Source organism: Cyrtonyx montezumae, unplaced genomic scaffold (genome assembly GCF_038088225.1).
Source record: "Cyrtonyx montezumae isolate F1298 unplaced genomic scaffold, pur_monq_1.0 scaffold_8, whole genome shotgun sequence".
NCBI lineage: Eukaryota > Metazoa > Chordata > Aves > Galliformes > Odontophoridae > Cyrtonyx > Cyrtonyx montezumae.
The window spans coordinates 13,763,758-13,783,145 of NW_027072089.1; the positions used below are offsets into that span (position 1 = coordinate 13,763,758).

General features: G+C 44.6%; 1 protein-coding gene across 7 annotated transcripts in view; it reads left to right on the forward strand.

The window, feature by feature from the left end:
• Nucleotides 1–9,091: 9,091 nt before the first annotated feature.
• The window catches only part of TRPS1 (transcriptional repressor GATA binding 1), a 210,711-nt gene continuing 200,414 nt past the window's right edge, over nt 9,092–19,388 (forward strand). For 6 of the 7 annotated variants that reach the window (XM_065752470.1, XM_065752475.1, XM_065752477.1 and 3 more), the window contains exon 1: nt 9,092–9,199. The gene's annotated coding sequence lies outside the window, so the exon portion shown is untranslated. Of the gene's footprint in view, nt 9,200–9,709; nt 9,854–19,388 lie in introns of those variants that run through there. The other variant, XM_065752471.1, reaches the window with a different exon arrangement.

Genomic DNA, 19,388 nt, shown 5'->3' on the forward strand with positions numbered 1-19,388 from the left:
TTTTAAAGCAGAAAGTTGTGGCGGTAATTAGCCATAGAACTCTGGGTATTCATCCATATCACATAAGCCATATCTCCAGTTGCTTACCCTAAAAGCGTGAGCTTCTTCAGCAATTGTATGAAAGCAGAGAGAAGCTTCTTCACTGGGAAGCTGATGGTAATTAGGTGGCTCTGAAGACAAGGCTCTGAAGGCTGTTGTTTCATGACAATTTTAAAACTGCTTCTGTCAGAGAAGGAAGTCCCATCCTTTTCACTTTCCCAGATATCATATTTTTTACTTTAAAGATTAATAAAGGACATTTCCAATTGGATCAGTTCCATTTTCTGGCTTACAGTCAGATGTGTGAATTTTGATACAGCACAGAGCAAAAACATAGGGATGTTTGTCTGTATGGTAGGTCCAGCCTTTGGACATCTGCCCATAATTGGACATATCATAGAATCAGAGTCATTAGGTTCAAACAGACCACTAAGATCATCTAGTTCAACAGCTGACTCATCACCAGCAGGTCATATGAGGGTCCAAACATTCAGTCTTGGGGGCTCATGTCTGATCATGATTTCTGCTTACATCTTGGGGGTTTTGTAGGGGTAAGGAGCCATAGAAATCTCACTAACAATTGTTTTTTATATTGTACTGTGAAAGTCAAAACCTGCCAGCTTAATTCTCCATTGTCACCAGAGAACATCTTGTTTTGCTTTTTGTGTTTCCTAAGGTGCCTCATGATCTGGCAACTTCCTGCAGATTGAAAGGGCTAGATGGCTGGAAATGAGGTGAGAGATGAATGTAGCCTCCATTGTTACCATATAATTTCCTGTGCTTGGGGTGTACCTTCTCTGGGAATTAAAGTAAAGTTCCTGCTGCTGTGAAGAAGCTGATAGCAGTATTTGTCTGGGAGTTTTAGAATAGATAAGATTCTTGAGGTTACTGAGTCTTCTACATCCATAAAGGGATGTAAGTGCCACCTCTCAATTGAAATTAATGAGAATTAGGCGCCCAAGTATCTTTGTGGATTTGAGCCCTCATGTTCTAATTACTGTGGCAATTAAACGTGCTGAAAAACAGGTTCAGCTGCAGGAACCTAAGGCCTGGTGAAATATTTATGTAAATTTTCTTTCTAGACATGGCTTAGCTTTGCAGTGATGACTGTGCAAAACCTCTTTGATTGAAGAGGACACGAATAACATGGAAGGCCCTGAAACAAAAGCTGTGCACTTGGCTTAGGAAAGGTTATAAGATACATATTCATGAACTGTGTGTCTTGCTGAATGAGGCAAGATAGTTACAAACAAAATAATAAAAGATAAAAATAACCTGAATAATGCACTTACATAATGCAAATATATATAATACATTATATGTTTTGTTTTCAAAAATTCCTCCTGTAGCACATGATCTTCAGAAATCTGCTCATCTTTTCATTGTACTAATATCTGAAGGCCACAGGACTCCATATCCAGCATTTCATGTAACAGCATGTACATAAATAGAAAAATCCAAAATCTGTTTTATTCAATCCTTTCATAAAGAAAGAAGAAAATAAAATGAGTGCCTATTTACTCAGCAGACTTTTAACTGTTTGGGGCAAGTATAATTACCAATACTATTCTTACACACATACGTATTCCAGAAGGACTAATGTTAAAGGAGACATCTTCATTCTGAATATCCTAACTTCAAAGTAATGAAATCCTTAACTTCAATACCACAATAATGTAGTTTTCAATGTTAAGTACCTAGTCTTATTGTCAGTGTATGGAACAACCTTGGCCAAAAAAGCCCAATTAGGCCATGTAAATGAAGTGTGTTTTCAGCCAGTCCTACTGGGAAAACCAGCTTTGTCTGAATGGTTGTAATTACAGAGTTGATGGGGAAGGGGGAAAACAATTTTGCTATGCATGAGCCCTTCCCAAGTAGCCTTTTTTTCTTGTAGTGCTTGCACATCTCCAGTAATGGTATTGTGGAGGTGGGGGGAAAAAAAAAAAGACTTACTCCTTTACACAGACTCTGTTAAAAGGTACTCTTTGAGAGTCTGTATGGTACTTGCCATAGGAGAGGTGATGATGCATCCTTCTGTCTACTTTGCTCTGCCTGACAGCCATATTGTGCTTCTTGTCATAATGAGCAGCCCCAGCAGCCACCTTTCTGAGCTCATTTCAAGCATTCACTTCCATTTTCATACTCAGGCTCCATCTGTTTATTCATACCCTGACCTAGCCTTGAGAAAGTCAAATAAGAAAAAGGTGAATTCCAAAAAATGTTTTTTTGTTGTTGTTCTGTTTGTTTGTTTGTTTGTTTTTGTTTTTTCTTCCCCTCAGACTTCCCGGGCTATTACTTTCTCTTTTTCATGCCTGCTCTTGGGAACATACACCCCATCACTGGTCTGGATTTGTTCTGTCTGTTGTGTTACTTGTATTCATTGAGAAATAGGAGTTCATTTTTTAGTACTCTGCATTTGCTCATCTGAATTTGCATCACAGTATGTGGCTTCCTTACTGCATCTCTGGCTAGCTTGTAGGGCTGCCTCTAGCTCCTGACAAGGAGAAATAGGGCACCACTACAATTATCTCTAGGGATGCTTCTTACATGCAAGCCACTCTGGCTTCTGTGACTAAAGGTTCATGAAGGTCATGTAGCCCTTCCTTAGATACAGCTTCCAAATTATTTTTACTTCATTTTACCACTTTGATTCCTAAATATTTCAGATTATTTTCTGCCTGCATCATAAACACCACTCATTCAAAAATATGCCTCTTTCCATAAATATAAAGCTATTAATCACAAATCTTCTATTTACGAGTGACTGTATGAGTGACTCTTTCATATATTAGTCATAATGTAGTACATAGCTTTATTTCCTTTGTTTAAAAATAGCTAATGATCCTCAATTCAATGTGTATGTTAATGTCAATAATATCAGTGTCTATTTTGCAATGCTAAATAAGTGAGGGGGAAGGGATTCGACAGAGATGAGTTACTCAGTTTGAATTTGTTTTAGTCTTAGGGTTTTTTGTTTGTTTGTTTGTTTTTGTTTTATTGTTTTTGTATTCTGTTCATGCAAACTCTCACTGGAAAAAGATATAACATACACAGTGAAATTGCCAAAACTATCCAGGTTCTTCACCAGCCCATTAAGGGCATTTCTGTCCATTGTTAAAAAAGAAGCATAATGCATAAATATTTTAGTATGTCATAAGGTAACTGTCTGCTTTATGTGAGCTATGAAAGGAACTAAAAGCAGTGGAGTCAGGAAGGAGGAAAAAAGTTGAAATAGTAAGGGGTATTTTTGCCCTCTGTGGAATCAGTTTGTTCAGGCATTGAAGCAGACAAGGACACACAGATTTTCTGGGTCATGATCTGCACTTTACCACATCAAGATCCCAACAGTACTTGAATGCTGATCCATCAGCATTTTTTTTGCCTGAATCACATTGTGCTTAATAAAACTTTGTGTATGGGCATGTGGTCATGAAGAGAGAGAAGTATGGGTAGAAATGAGATTTCCTGGTGAGACAGCAGAACCAAGTGACCTAGGGCTGCTGCCACTTGAGAAGGCTGATGTGCTCTTCCTAAAAGGATCAACTATTTCCAAACAAAGCCTCTTTCAAGACTGATAACCACAGAGAAAGATTAATGTTTTGAATACATGTAGAAGATGCCTACGCTTGTTTCATGTTTTTCAACTAAGATAGTGGCAGTGGCACCTCACAACTAAAGGACATGGTTTATTTCCAGTTTGGTGTCAACGGGCCTAAGAGTTAACCAAGGCAGCATTCTTATTAGGTTACCTGTTTCCAATGACAAAGCATTAAAAGATGCACCATGCTTAAAATTCAGACTTACGGATGTGAATGTACTGGATCAGAGTGTGCTTCTCACTCAGGTTGGAAATCTCTGTTGAGTTGCCTCAGCTCAGCACTCATTTAAAGCAGTCATGAAGATTACTGGAGAGCTCTGGTCTCCAAATGCAGAAGCATACTGACCTTTCTTCCTTTTAGTCCAGAGATCTTCTGGTCCAAGGCAGGTACATTTCTGCCTGCCAACAGCTCCAGCTGGCACACAGTGGTCATGGTGGTGATGGGTTGACAGGTGGAAGAGATGACCTTAGCGGTGTTTTCCAACCTTAATGATTCCATAATTCTATGATTCTAAGATCAGATGATCTCTTTGCAGGATTGACTGGTTTGTGATACACAGGGTAAGGCCGTATTGAGGTCAAGCTCTTCCTTACACAGGGCATTAGGTGTACTAGATTTGACAAAAGTAGTTACCTGTGTGTCCACTTGCATGTGCTTTAAAGTATTTTGCAGGAGAACTACTAAAGATCATGTGTTACACTTCCATTTTTACCATTATTGCATGGCTTTGTGTTCTCCTCCCTTCCTCCCCCCATATTTTATTTGGAAATAATGACAACATCTTGGTAAGTTTACCAATGCATTGGGTGTCTGAGATTCTCAGCAACATTTATTGCACCTCCTGGGTCATGTACTGTGGGTAGGCATTTAATGTTCATATTGAAATAGAAAGTGCATTTTTCTGCAAAATGAAATATACACATTAGAAAGATATTTCCTTTTCCTAAACTTAATCTGAGACCTCACATCAGTAGCTATGTAAATAAATCTTTTGTGCAATAAAAACATGTTGTTTGTAGTTTGTCACATTACAATAAAGATTTGAGCACAGTGAGAAATCACAAATGGAAAAATTATTTACAAGAAATCAAATGGAAGAAAACTCCTTTAGAGCTAGACACCTCGACTGTATGGAATTAATGTCTCCTATTAGAAGATATTGTAGTGAGATTTTATGTTCATATGCCTAGAACACTGCCATGAATCTTAGGAATAAGAAAGAAAAACATTTGCATATAGGAGTTAATGTAAAGATTCCTGAACTCATTTATAGCTTTTTTTTTTTCCACTGACTTTCATGCCCTTTGATCCAGATTAGCCTTCCCAGAAGTGCTGGAGGGAAGTGGAGTGTGGAAGCGAAGCAGTGAGAGGTGGTGGCTCTGTCTGGCTGGGGGTGATGACAGGACAGGGGGCTCAGGTTGTTTTCATTTGCTGAATTTGCGGTTGGAATGTGGGAAGAAAGGCTGCCACCTCTTTTATTGATATTTGTTGGGAGAGACTCATATATTACTCCATACGTATGTGTATGTGCATGTGAGGTTTTTCAGAGCTTTGGATGAATGCCTTTTATATAGCATTTTTAAGATCAAAATCTACACAATTATGTGGATTCCTGCATGTAAATGATTTCAAGGAGTCTGGTGTTTTAGCATTTTTAATTTTCTAGTAGATTTTATGATAGCATAAAGTGATAAATTATCTCTTGTGGCTGCCAGCGCTGTTTAACTATCTGCAGACATGCCATTAGCAGCAGCAGCCCATGCCCAGCGCCGTTCCTCACCCCTCCCCAGAAGGCTGCTCGTGGGGTTTCCAGGGATCTCCTCATGCCTGAGGTGTCACAGGAGCAGGGCAGCCCTGGACAGCCCCACTGTGCTCAGCCATGGGGATGTTTCTCTGATGCATGGTGGAGAAAGCTACCAAATGAGCATCAGATATTATTGACTTTCCATCACTACTGGCCTGTGTTAAAAATGGTGACAGAGGAGAGAAAGGTTCTATTTCCCATTACCAGATATCCAGTCCCCCTAGAAAACATCTGCTGAATCTGGGACCATGCCATGGCATTAGCTCCTCTGTTGCATGCTGTTTCATTGGCTGCTCTCAGCACTGCCCTGTCTATCACAATGCAGAATCTCTTTTCAGAGTTGTTTCAACCACATCATTAAGGTCTCCAGCCCCGCTTCTCTTAAAATCAGTGGTAGCTGGGTTTGCTTTTTGCCTTTGGCGCACAACGTGAAGTTCAGAAACTTGACTCTGAGCAGTGTGTAAGAAAGGGAACAAAAGTTTCCCGATGATTTCATGTGACAAAAGTTGTGCAAGGAAAAGAAGTGGGCCTGCAGAAACCCTGTGTGTTGCCGTGTTTATATTCCCAAGGAACTCACGCCGGAGTGCCTCAGACACATACCCGAGCGCTCCTCAAAACGCTCATTACTGAAGACAGTAAAAGAAAATGGTCTTTAGAATTCACGTGATATACTACCAACTGGAGGGAGAATAATGCAGAAATACTTTCTTGATGATGTGTGCTAAAGCAGCAGGCATTTAAGAGCAATGGATGTCAATCTCTGAGGTTTTTGTAAAGAATTGCAATTTATGACGTGTTAGGGTAAACAGTTGGATTATATTTCTGAAATGCATGTTCCATCAGGTAAAATCATTGTGATTATGGGCTCTTGTGCTTTAAGTAAGTCAGTTATGCACTAAAAGGCTGAAATTGTAAAACAAGTATGCTTATGCTTAACTGCTAATCCCTCTTTGTATCTGCGCTGAGTAAACTACAAGAAAAGAGAAACTGCATTAAACAATAAAGGCATAAATGGCATGTTATGTCATCTTGATAAACAATGGCTGTTACACTGCTTTCCTTCAAGAAGCGACTGTGAGTGCCTCTGTATTCTCCCTCAATGGAGAATGTGCCTGAGTGTAAAAAAAAAAAGGATGATTACATGGAAGTTACTTTGCTCACAGCAACACTTTCTCTTCTGAGCGCCGCTGCCTTCCCCTTGATTCCTCAGGTCTTATCAATCACAAAAATCCCAACTTCTTGCTCCAGCAGCCACCTACTACCACATAGAATACAAGTTTCAAAAACGGCGACATAAAAGTTGCTTCAAGTGGTTTTGCAAATGTTTGACAGCAGAAGATAATAAACAAAAATAAATCTTCAGTATTTCTCCTAATGCAATTTGCGGCATGTCAACGTCAAAGGGTTCTAACAACAAATCAACAAATATTTGAATGAAAACAATATACATAACTTATTTTTCTATATTGGAAACAACTGTCAAACAATTACTGTGTGACTCCATGAATTAGTTGGTTGTTTTGAAATATTCCTGCTAGGGTAAAAATGGAAAAAAAGGCTGTAGGGGCCTTTGAGCCTGAACATATTGTGTCAATCACCAGCATGTGCAATGTATCTAAGCCATGAGGTAGAAATTTTCTTTCTGAATTATTTCATAAATAAATAATTTGCCTGAAAAAAGTTTATGAAAATATTTTTGCCTTTATTAAGTTCTCTCCCGTTCTGTTGTGGTGGATACAAAGCGATTGATATTGACATCTTCTTGATCTGCTTCATTTTAACTTGAAGCACAGAATGTATCACGCATGCACTTTTTTCACAAAGATACCGCAACATTCAGTTTCTGAGAGTGTTTCATTGGAGTTACGGGGACTCCTTTTGCTTTTCTCAGCTCTGCTCAGAACAGGGTCTGCAGTTCCCCCTAAAAGCGCCCGCACCAAACGCTGAGGTATTTTAAGCACGGATCTCATGTTGTTCTACAGGTGGAAGAGGTGTGTTTGTTCCTGAGGGTTTCACGTTTTGGAACCTACTCTCTACTCTCACCGACCTTTGTGTTTTATGTCAGAACGTGGACGAAATGTGGGAGCTGAGGTGAGGGGCATTGCATCCTGTGCCAAAGAGAAAGACACAGATAGGTCTCACGTGGGCAGAGTGAAGGGGAATAACCCCGTTTTGAGTATTTTCCACTCCAGCACTCATAAGGCGCTCACCAATGCCTGCTGGCATTAACCCTTCGCAGCTCCAAGGGGTGATAGTGGTAACAGAGTGGCAGAGCGGAGCATGCGGGACGGACACACCGATCTGTCGGAGCTGTGCTCGCTGCAACTGTGGAAGCAGTTTGACTGCAGTTCAGACTGAAGTTTATGAAAGTAGAATCCGCACGGTAGTGTGGTGCTACAGAACGTGGTCCCAGCACCACAGCCAATTCTGAGTTCCGACATCACTTTCTTTCTTTCGTGCTTTGTGCTGAGGCTGTGGGGAGCCCCACACAGCCCTCACCTTGCTTGGAGCCCAAAGGGTACATCTCTGCACCTATGAGCCTTGCTGTCCGCCAGGCAGTCCTACAGCAGGAACTAGGGGGAACGTGCTGCAGGGCAGTTAACGTGAGCAATCGCTTTGCCTATCTGCCAGCTGGTCGAACACAGTGTGTATGAGGGATAAGTTTAGAGACATCCCATGCATACAGGAAGGCTCCGTGTGTCTCCCCGGAGGCTTTATCCTTTGTAGCTCACTGCGTGTTGAGGATAGACATGTAAGGAAAACGTTCTGTCACATTTCGGGGGAGCAGCTCCGTCTCTGACACGGTCGGGTTTAACTCTTTTCCAGCTCCCCACCGAGAGAACAGAGCGCGCCAACCGCTGCGGGGGATCAGTTTATACCGCGTGAAGCCCCCCAGCAGCACAAATAACACTGCCCCGGTGCCCACAGCACGCTGACACCGCTTTTCGTACCCGCTCCTCCGCACGGTCGGGCTCTGTGCTCCGTGCAGCGGAGTTGCGGTGCCGGCAGCCCCCAAACCCGTACGGCGTCCCTCAGCGCACGCACAGGGAAACGGGGGAGGGGAGGCGAGGCATTACAGCCTTCCGATGGGAGCGACGGAGCGGGGCGGGGGATGCGGCCGTGGCCTGCGGGCTCCTCGCCCGCCACTTCTCCCGCCGCCCGCTGCCGGGCCCGGCGCGCTCCCTCGCTCCCTCCCCTCGCGGCGCGCGTGCCCGCGGGCCCGGCCCGGCGGCGGCGGCGAGGCCGCGGCGGAGGCGGCGGCGGCGGCGTTGGGGGGCGGCGCGGGCCGGCTGCACTGTCTCTTTAAGGGCGCTCCGTCTGGGGTGGCGCTTTCCTCCGCGAAGGCTCCTTTGATATTAATAGTGTTGGTGTCTTGAAACTGACGTAATGCGGGGAGACGGAGGTCCTGACAAGCGATAACAGTCCCTGATAACGCGCCGGCCGCCCCGCGCTCCCAGGCCGCCGCCTCGCCGCCGCGCCGTGCCCCGGCTCCGCGCCCCCCGCCCCGCCGCGCCCCCGCCCCGCGCCGGCCCCGCCGCCCCCTCCCCGCGGCGCGGGGCCGAGGGGGGAGAGGAGGCAGCAGCGCCGCGGCCCCCCCGCCCCCCCCCCCTCCCCACCCCCCCCCTCCCGCTCCCCGGCCACCGCCACATAATCCGCGGCCAACTCTGCCGGCAGCAGGAGACGGTTCATGGCTCGCGCCGCGGCTCCACCACCATCTTCCAGGCTGCCGGGGCCGCCGCTGACGGTTAATCAACAGGTACGGCGCGGGGGGGCGGCGGGGAGGGCGCCGGGGCCGGGAGGGGGCGGCGCGGCGGCGGCGGCCGGGGCTGAAAGGGGGGGGTGTGGGGGGTGTGCGGGGTGGGGGCGCGGCGCCCGCGGCGTGTGCCCGGGGTGGGGGGGCTGGGGGGGGCAAACCTCCCTCAGTGTGCAACCCCCCCCCAAAAAAAAAAATTCTCGTGAAAACAAAACCTCAACAACAACACCACGAAGGGGGGTGGGCGCAGCCGGAGCGCTTCTCAGGTTTCAGAGGGATTTTTCGGTGCCCCCCACCCAACCCGTTTCCCCCCCCCAATCCCCCTCCCTGCGGTGGGTCAAAGCCATGTGCCATGGCCGGGAATGGGCGAGCGCAGAGCGCCGGCGGCCCCGCCGCGCTCGGGAGGGTCAAGTTCAGGGAGGAGGGGAGCAGCCTACGGCGCGGCTCTGCCCGGCTCTGCCCTCCCCGCTCAGCACTGTGCCCCGGCCCGGGGCGCTCTGGGGGGAGGGGAGGGAGCGCGGCGCGGGGGGCGGCGGCGGCGGCGGCGGAGGACGCCTCGCACGGAGGAGCTGCGCCCGCACGGCCCCGCGCCGCTGCCGGCAGCCGTAGTGCGGAGCGCGCGACGCGCGGGGCGCGGAGGCAGCACCATGAGCAGCAGTAAGTTCGGGGAAAAGTTTTTTTCCCCCCCCCCCCCCCCCCCCCCCCCCCCTTCGGTAGGTTGGGGGGAGGAACTGGGGTCCGCGCATACCGCGGTGGGATCGGTGTTGTTATGTTTTGTTTTGTCTCTTTTTTTTTCCTTTTTTTTTTTTTTTTTTTTTTTTTTTTTTTTTGCAATCAGAGCACGGAGAGACGTAAAAGTTTTCCTTCTTAAAGGCGAAGCTCTGCCCGCGGCGCTGCCCTCCTCGCTGGGCCGGGGCTGCCCCGTTGCTGTCCGCGGTGCAATGAATGGGGTGGGCGCGGAGCGACGGAGGGTGACCCCGGGGGCTTTGTTCCAGGCACCGCGCAGCCTTTGGCCCCCTCCGACTTTTTTTTGTTGCTTGTTTGTTCGCTTTTTTTAAAATACGTATATTTAAAATCAGTGATATTTTGGTAAACTTAGGTGATAGAGATGAGCTGAAGGGGACATCTCTGAGTGCCATCCCAGTGCGGCTGCAGCCAGAACACCCCCGGGGATCCCGCTCCAAAAGGAAAAGTATTTACTACCCCAAACAGAGCGTTGTGTGCCTGTTGGAGGTGCGGAGCGCTGATAGGAACAAGCAGCAATCCCCTGTGCTTCGGTTTTATTTAATGGAGTTCAGAATAGGAGCCACCGAAGTGCCATCCCGGCAGTGCTTCTCAGCTGCAGCCGTGGATGTTGGTGGCATCATGTTACTTTCCTGTTGGTTTTAGGAAAAGTTGAGCGCGCAGCAGAGGCTGCCAGAGTGAGACATGCGAGGGGCAGCAGAGGAGAGCGGCGGGCAGAGCCAGGTCCTGACGTGGCCAAAATGGGAATGAAAGGCGCAGGGCTCCGGGCTGCGGCGAGGTACCCTCGTGGGTCCGGCAGCGCAGATCCCACCAGTGACATTTAGGGAAAACCTCCACCGGGCAAGGAGCTTTTTTTAAGTGCTCCGAGTCTGTGAGTAAATAGAGGGCTTGTTTGAGAACATCAGCTATTTCCTGTAAGTTGTAATGCTGACAGGACTGTCTGGAAATGATATCAACACTTTGAAAGATTTTTTTTTTCTTTTTTTAACCGCTAAATGAAAGTTTGTTAATAACGCGGTCAGACCAAAGCAGTGGAACACTTCTCTGCAGAGTGAAAAATAGAAAGAGAGAAAGGCTTTTTCTTTTTTCCTCTTGAAAAAGGCATACCTGCTGCCTGGGGCACACAGAGCCAGCGGTGTCAGTGCCTGTACGTATGCAGGCTGCTTGGGGCAGCAGAAGGCTCCTTTGCTGTTATAGGATCAGGAGAAGTCGGACAGAGAACAGCAGTCAGTCCATAACCCGCCCTGCTCACTCCCGTCCTCGCTTTCTGTTGTTGTTGCACGTAAGAACTTTCTTCTCTCTTTGAAACTTTGCCTGTATGTAGTCACAACAAAGTAAGTAAAGGGCAAAGTTGCATCAGCTTCCAAGTGTACATGTTGGATCCTCAGCGGATTCTCAGTAATAAGGAGTGGTTTTTTTTTTCTTTTTTTTTTCCCTGTATTTCATAGTAATGTTAATAAAGGAAAAAATGTAAATAGTGTCTTTGGAGATCTGAGGCTTCCTTGGGCATCAAACACGCTGCAGCCAGGTTACCCTCTCTTATTTTAATGCCTTCATAGTGTGATTTATGCCGTTGCTGAGTGGGGTGCTTCCGTCTCTTATTAGTGATAGAGTGAGTTCAGTATTACTGTGTGACTCCATCTCGGGGTTATGTTTCTATCATGTGTTGCACATCAGTCATAGGAACTTGCTCAGTGCGCACTGTTACCGTGCTGCGTGTGGAGAGCATTATTATTCACATGTTGTGATTGTGCCGATAGCAGCGCAGCGCTGATCCCCGCGTGGACCCGAGTGCCTCTGAGGTGCAGTGGCTGCTGTTAGATCTCCGTGTTTCAGGCATGTTATATTTCAGTGCCAGCTGACACAGAGGGTTTTATATTTTCAAAGCATTGTGCAAACAATGACTAATTACTTTCTGTTCATGTGAATTACCTCTTTTAGCACTTTATCAGGCAGTCGCTTTGAAACAAAACTGTTTTACATTACAGTGCGAAAGAGTTAAAAAATTAGCAAAGACATGTAGGGAAAAACCAAAATTTTAATTACAAACAGGCATCTTTGGGTACGTATTTAAATTGTTCTTTTTATGTGGAACTTTCCTTCAGAGTTTGGGAGGGCGTATACGTATGAATATTTATGTCTCTTATAAACTCTCGACAATATTTTAATGTAATAATCTTAATAGAAACCGTCTCAGATCTCAGCAGCAGCCGTGCTGGCAGTATCGCCTTAATAAAGGTTTGTGGGTAGCACCGAATATAACATTGTGAGAAAGTTTATGGCGAAATATTTTTGAACGGGACAGGCTGGGAATCTGACAACCCTTTTTGTTAGGTGCAAGTAAAGTGGAAATAAATTACATTTTTAATACAGTTTCAGTTAAAACAAACTGCCACCTGGTAGTAAAAGTATCGGCCCGAACAGAAATATATTCTGATGGAGATATTCAGCTGGGGTGCAAAATGAGGCCATTCATCCGCACGCTGACAGCGTTCCAGTCGGTGTTTGCCCGGCTTAATTTAGTTCCTCCACACACCATGGGGCAGTCTGGGGCTGGTTTTGGCAGAGCCTGGCCGCCGGGAGCTCTGTGCTTAGTCCCTGGTGCTGCACCTCGGGAGGCAAAATTGGTTAAAAATAACAGCGGACAGGTATATGGAGAAAAGGCAAACGCTTTCTTCTTTGTTTCTGAAACTTTCTGAAGTTCCTACCTAGTGGGAAAACAATGCTGTTTTCCAGTCCTGGTGATGAATAGTAAAACCAGCATAGTCTGCACCCATCTATTGTACAAATACCATTACCTGCTGACCTTTGGATGCATTAATTACAGCATATCTGGTCCAGGTTCTACTATTTTTGTCTGTCTGGAAGATAAATAAAAGTGCCCTTTCCAGTCCTTCTGGAGATGGAGAAGAACTTTTTCCTTGGTACTGTCATGAATTATGGAGTTCATTTTCGAATGTTGTGCCAATGGAGCTCTCTTTTTCTTTTCTAAAGATAAGCTTGCACCAAAGAGGGAATATTTGCTTACTCGAAGAGTGCTTTCAGTTCACTTCTTACTGTGTGTAAAAACTTTCTAGGCTTTGCTTTTTTTTGGAGTGTGTTTGCTAATTAAGAGGGAAAAAAAAAAGCACATAATGAGTTCTATCGGATGATGCGAAGGATTAAAGCACAATTACACCCCTGAAGAGCAAATGTTTACAAGGGCGAGACATGTAGCTGCGCTATGTGGATGATGCTGGCTGCCTGCTCCTTGATGTTGGTCGCACCTCATCAATAAGGCCCTACCAGGGCTGCGTGCAGGGCCAGATGTGCAGTGCCCAGCGCTCAGCAGTGCCACCGGGGCAGGGCGGGGAGTGGTGCCATCCGGTTCCCAGTTTTGTCAGGCAGACCAGTGCTCAGATTAAACGCAGAGTGATGGGAGAATGAATGCCGTGGCCTCAGCTTAGTCCCCAGTGGACATTTTGTGGCAGCCCGGGAGCTTCGTGCGGCTGAGCACCATCCGGCTGGATTGGCATCACGGGGGTTGGAGGAGCGTGGTGTAGGTGGACCAGCGTAGCTGTAAGGAACTTTGTTTAATAGCTGTCTATGTTTTATTCATCTTCTGTGATATCGATTTCTTATTTTCATGTACCTTTTAAAGCGATTCCTTAAAGTTTAATAGTAACACCACCAGTGGAACATGCATATAAAACTGAACAGAAAATGCTAATCTTTCTATTGGTGATTTTTTATTATCAGCCTGTCTCATTAACTAAGGAATTTTACTCCTGGTGCGAATTTCTGTGCGTGGATTTAGGAAACTCTGAGAGGGAGAAGTCCTCTACTGTGCGGCACTGCCCTGCGTGGGACGCCCCGTGCTCCCGCGTGCTGTGTCCTGTGGCACTCAGTGGGACCTGGGTGTGCTGTGCTGGTGGGCACAGCTCACGTAGGGTGCTCCTGCCTCCAGAACAGGAGGGCTCAGAGGGCGCTGAGTTCAGTCCCAGCAGTCGTTTTTTTTCTTTTCTTTCTTTAGCTGCATCGCACGTGTACAATTTCTCGTAAGTCTGCTTTCTTTCCAGACTCAGATTGACTTTTATTTTTTCTTTCTCTTAAATTTATTTTAAAATATTTAATTTTTAAAATGTTACTAGCCCTTTAAAAACCTGTAATAAATGCTTTACAAGTGGCTAGACACCTTCCCTGGTGGTTCAATTTATACAAGCAGGAAACTTTCTCTCCTTCTTTCTCTCTCTCTTTCTTGTTTTCTTTAAACCAACTGACGTAATGCCAAACTTTGCTTTAAAAGAACAGACAGAAGTAATTGGTAGCTTTTAACTTTTAATAATGTTCTGGATTGGTTTTAGTGGCCAAACTGCCATTTTTTAAAAATTCAAGTAAAAACGGGCTTGTGGCCTGAGGAAGAAAGGCCCTGTTGATGCAGTTATTTTTATTCTTGTTTTTCAATCTGTTATTAAAAATCTTTCCTGCTGAGCTCTGCTGGATTTCTCCAATTGCTCTTTGTGATGGCTGGTGCATTTCAGGTTACGGTAACTTAAACTGTTTACTGATTTATTATTATTTTTTTTTTTTACTTTTTTTTTTTTCCATGGACGTTTTGAGATGCTCTATCCCTTTTCTTTTTTAGGCTTGATTTCTCGTTTCCTTTCCTTTCCCTCTCACCCAGCGCCCAAAATCTTACTTTGAGCAGGCAGTTTGTTTTCATTGTGAGAAGGCTAATACTGTAGCTACCTTCAGTGGATACTATTTTACCAGCATGAGAGTGTTTACACCTGTCAGTGGCACTGATTGGAACTGCACTGACTGTTCATTTCAGAGGGTGGGAGATGCTGTCTGACAGAGTGGCTGCTTTCTGCGTTCCCTTCACCTCATAGTTTTAAAATGGAGCTGAGTTTTACGGTATGTTTGGGAACAGACTCTAGTTATTTGTGTCCGTAGGATGACAAGAACATGAAAAGGCAACGGAAAGATTTTATAATTGACTGTACTTAAAAATAAAATCCAACGTATTATCTTTTTTTTTTTCCTCTTATTTATTTATTTTCTTTGTTTTCGGAGTTTTCTGACTTGTTTCCTTAATTTCTTTCCCACCTCTGCTGGGGTTTCGAGCGCAGACAAGCTTTCTACGGTAAAAGTCGGCGTTGGGCAATAGACTTTCTTGACGGAGTTGACGTCAGGACGACTTCATAAGTTGGCAAGTAGGGAAATCTTTCAAAGACCGAGTTGGCTTGTGCCAGTTTTTCCTTCCTTTAGGGGAGACACTCCACCCAGTAGGAGGTTACCCCACCCAGTGTGGAGAGCTATAATTCAGTGGCAACACTTTAAATGTCAATCCTCCCTAGGGTTTAAACCCCAGACTTGCCTTGCCTCAGTCTTTCTATTGAATCTAACATTCAATCTGTTGAAGTAACCTCTCATCTTCATAAGCGCTTTTTGGGCTTGATCCTGCAGTTCTCATTCTTGAAAAATACGCATTGACGTCAGGGGGACTTTTTGGTTCGGTAGAGCTGCAGGATTGGCCTCTGCAGGGTGGTGTGTGGCTGTGTGTCTGGAAGGAGGGTTGTGTCTGCTCGATGAATGCTGCATGTAATCTATGTTGTTACAGACGAAATCTGAAGAAGTCCTGGAGCCGTAATGCTCTAAAACAGATCTTCAATAAGTGAAGTGCACTTACTTTTATTTAGCGTTTTGTCAAATTAACATATGAGCTTTAAGATTTCGAACTGTGAAAAGTGTCAGGCATGTCTACTGCTTATCTGCATCTATTTACATTACACAGTAGGCATTTTTGAATGCTCCTATTGGCAGTGTTTTTTGTGCTCTGATGGAAAATGGACATTGTGACTTGCGACTCAGTGCCTGCAGTGGCCATAGGAGTACTCAGACAGGGCTGTGAACTGCAAGGAAAAAGTTTTGGGGTGTTTGCTAAGTCAGTGTACAGTTGTTACATGAGCATTTTGCTTCCTTGTGGCGTCAGTTCTCAAGCATCCCTTCCAGATTCCATGTTACTTTAGTCAGTCTTGACAGTGGGGGGGGGGGGGGGGGGAGTATATAATTTGATATTGTAGAAATGTTACAGAAGAGGCATCGTGGTGTTAATCTCTGTGCATTTTGAAAATACGCCAGCATTTTTAGTTCACTAATATATCTGAAGAAAAGTCTGTAGAAGATAATATTAAAAATCATCAATGTGCTTATGTTTCTCAGCAAGATTTACTTAAACAATATGCTTCAGTTTTGCCTCAAACCATTTCAAGCCACCTCTGGTCCAAGAATGTACCAGTTCTTGGTTCCTGGAAGATTAAGCGTGACAGTTTCTATTATATAATGAACAGCAGTATTGTTTGAACAAAGGTAACATATTTTGATTTGTGTACTTTTTTTTGGCAGCTGGCACTAGTGTAGGTCTAAAATGAGTGGTGATCTAACAGTGTAAATATCTGAATGTTCTTGAAACGCGCTGTATGGATGTAATGTGTTTAAATCATTGAATCTATCTATCTATATTATATAGAATGTGTATGGATGTGTATATACAAAGCCGTAAATGGTGTGTTCTGCTATCTGTAGCCTTCACATGTGTATCCTTTGGGTATTCTTGACCTACTTTGCAAAGTCTGCAAGTCTGAAATACATACTGAAACTTAAAAAATTAAACATACAGCTTGGCAGTTCACAGAAACAGTGGGGACAGATTTTCTAGTAGTTAATTGAAAAATGATAAGATAACTCTGCCGGGACAGATACCTTGCAGATTGCTTTTGGTTGTGCCAGTGACTTCATTGGGACTATTGAAAAAAACCCCACAAATCAACACATCAGATCAAAAGCCCAACCACAAAGACCAAATTCTCAACCAATATTGGCAAAAAAAAGCAAAAAAAAAAAAAAAAAAAGTAGATACTAAGTGGAGCATCGCCTAAAATTCCTTTATGTGGCTGTGGCTTAATGGAAGCAAAACTGGTTAGAACAAAGCAGTTTTCTTTGAAAACACTGAAAAACTTCTCTTCTCAAAGTGTGATTCTTTTTAACTTTTTCATACTCTGATCTTCAGTTGAAAGCTGTTAGTGCGTGGAACCTCATCCAGAACTCTGTGCAGATGAAACACTGCTTTGTGAATTTGGTTAATAAAACAAAGATTGCTGCTATTACAGCTTCCCAAACTGGAGTTAGTTTGCTTTTCTGTTAAGATTTCTCATTTTAGGATGTGTTAAGTACACTTGATCAGGCATTCCCTGGCTGCTGCCACGCAGGATAAACCAAAAAGGCAGTACATGCCACTCATTGTCGAGCTTTCTCCTCTTCCCGTAGAGATACGCACTCACAATTAACAAAGTAAACCTTGCCCCAAATACCTGAGGCAAAAGCTTGCAGAAAGCCTTGCCTTGCTGTGTGCCTCACTGTATGTCTCACAGGTGAGCAGTGACTGCTGGGCACGTGGGAGTGGGGTGCCTGGCACCTGGCTCAAGGTGCTCGAAGCTGGGCTGTCCCCAGAGCTGTCACAGGAGTGGGAGAAACACGCTGTAGGTCTCCATGTGCTGCACACAGCTTCCCTGGCCTGCTGGAGATGTCTGAAATGTGTACCATCTTGTTAGTCTCCTCTGGTGTTTTCAGAGCTGAAGTTTTTGTTAGAACTGAATTGTTTTGCGAGTGTTGTGTGTATCAGGATGAAAAAAAATAATATAGTGGATTAAATTAATCTTGTAATAGTTCTTTGAGCATACTGTAGCAGTGTCAATAATCTTGTGGCATTGAGCTGATATTTCCAGTCTTATGGGGGGGGGGGGGGCAGGGGGGAGATCAGAAGTTATCAACAACGTATGTCTGAGTCATTCAGCTACAATAAATCTTCTGACAAACACCCACCCCTTGCACACCCATAGACACTCTGAGACTGTTGAAATTCGGCACACACCTGTATCTTACGTGTAAGTCTCTAAGCATGAATAGGAGATGTGTCCTCAGCTGCAATCACATAGTGTTGTTTCCTCTGCTAAGCTACAGCAGCAGCAATCAAAACAGTCCTAGCACCAGAAGTCATCTTTCCACTTGTTTGCTGCTGCCTGCTTAGCCCTCAAGGTTGTCTCCTTCCCTGGAAGACATCCCGAGGAATGGTTAATTGCAGAGAAATGCGGGGCATGGCGGGGAGCACAGCTCTGTCGCTGCTCAGGATATGAAACTTTGTGCTTCATCTATATCAAGTAAGAAGCAGTCGTGCCTAATCCACTTTTATCTAGGTATCATTCTGTCATGTGTAAGGTATGCTCTGCCTCGCTGCTTCTGTTCTCTGCCTCTCTGTGTCTCTCGCACACATTCTGGTCTCACTCTGGCTGCTGGATGTACATACATACGTGCTAAAAATACACCTAAATTGAAGTCCATCTGTACTGCATAATTTTTTTTCCTTTTTTTACAAAAACACCAGTGTTTGTATTGTTCTTTTTCTGAGCCCTTAATGAGTTTAAAGAATTTAATGTGACTTAATGAAGGTTCTTATTCTATTTCTGACACAAAGACTAATGAGAGAAAAGTAGAACAAATTGAAACCCAACTTTTACTTGTGGTTGGTTTCATGATGTCACCAAATGCAAGATATTACGACTCTTGGAAAAGTTTACAAATCCAGGCAAGAGTCCATTTTGCATCACAGCCCTTGTTTATGATACTGAGTTTACTAGTGAGAAAACAGAGCTGAGCCTAATTTTTATTTTCCTCTAATGTTTGAGTTGTTTTGATTTTTAGGTGAATGATTTTTATAGGAGTGAATCTCACCTGATACACGTGCCAGCTTGGGGGAAATTTAGATACCACTAAGGGTTGATTAAAACCCTCTGATTGTGGCGCTGATGTGCTCCCTGCTTGCACGTGCCTAACCTGCTAACTTCATCTACAGTCAGATCTGATCCTCACCAGAAAGCTGGCTAATGGCAGTGCATTTTAAGAACTGTGGTTCTCTGGGACCAAGGCTGCTCTTTGTTGCCATTTATCACTTTAAAGCAGTCTTTCTGACCTGCTAAGAATATTGCCTGGTGCCCCTTTTTGCATTTTGCCACTCTGCTCGCTATAGCTAAAGCAGCGCTGTGCAGCACCGAGCAGGCCTTCGCCATGTTCACAGACTGGCCTGACACCTTTAAAGGAATTCTTTTGATTGGAAATCAATTCACTTCCAAAACTGGAATTAAAAATAAAATGTAGGCTTTTGTTTCTCAGTCCTTTTGCTGTTCACAGTCCGCAGTGATTTTCACTGTCCACAAAACCTTTTTGATGTTCCCAATCGGGGAAAGTTGCAGAAAAGTACATACGCTTTTCTGTACTATCTGATTCTTTTCCTGTATTTATTGTTAGTATTTTAGCAATATCAAATAAACAGTTGGTAGTGTCTTTTCTTAGGTTGATGTTAGCCCTTTGCTCTCCTGCTGTCACTACGTATCTCTGAGCTGTGGTGGATTTT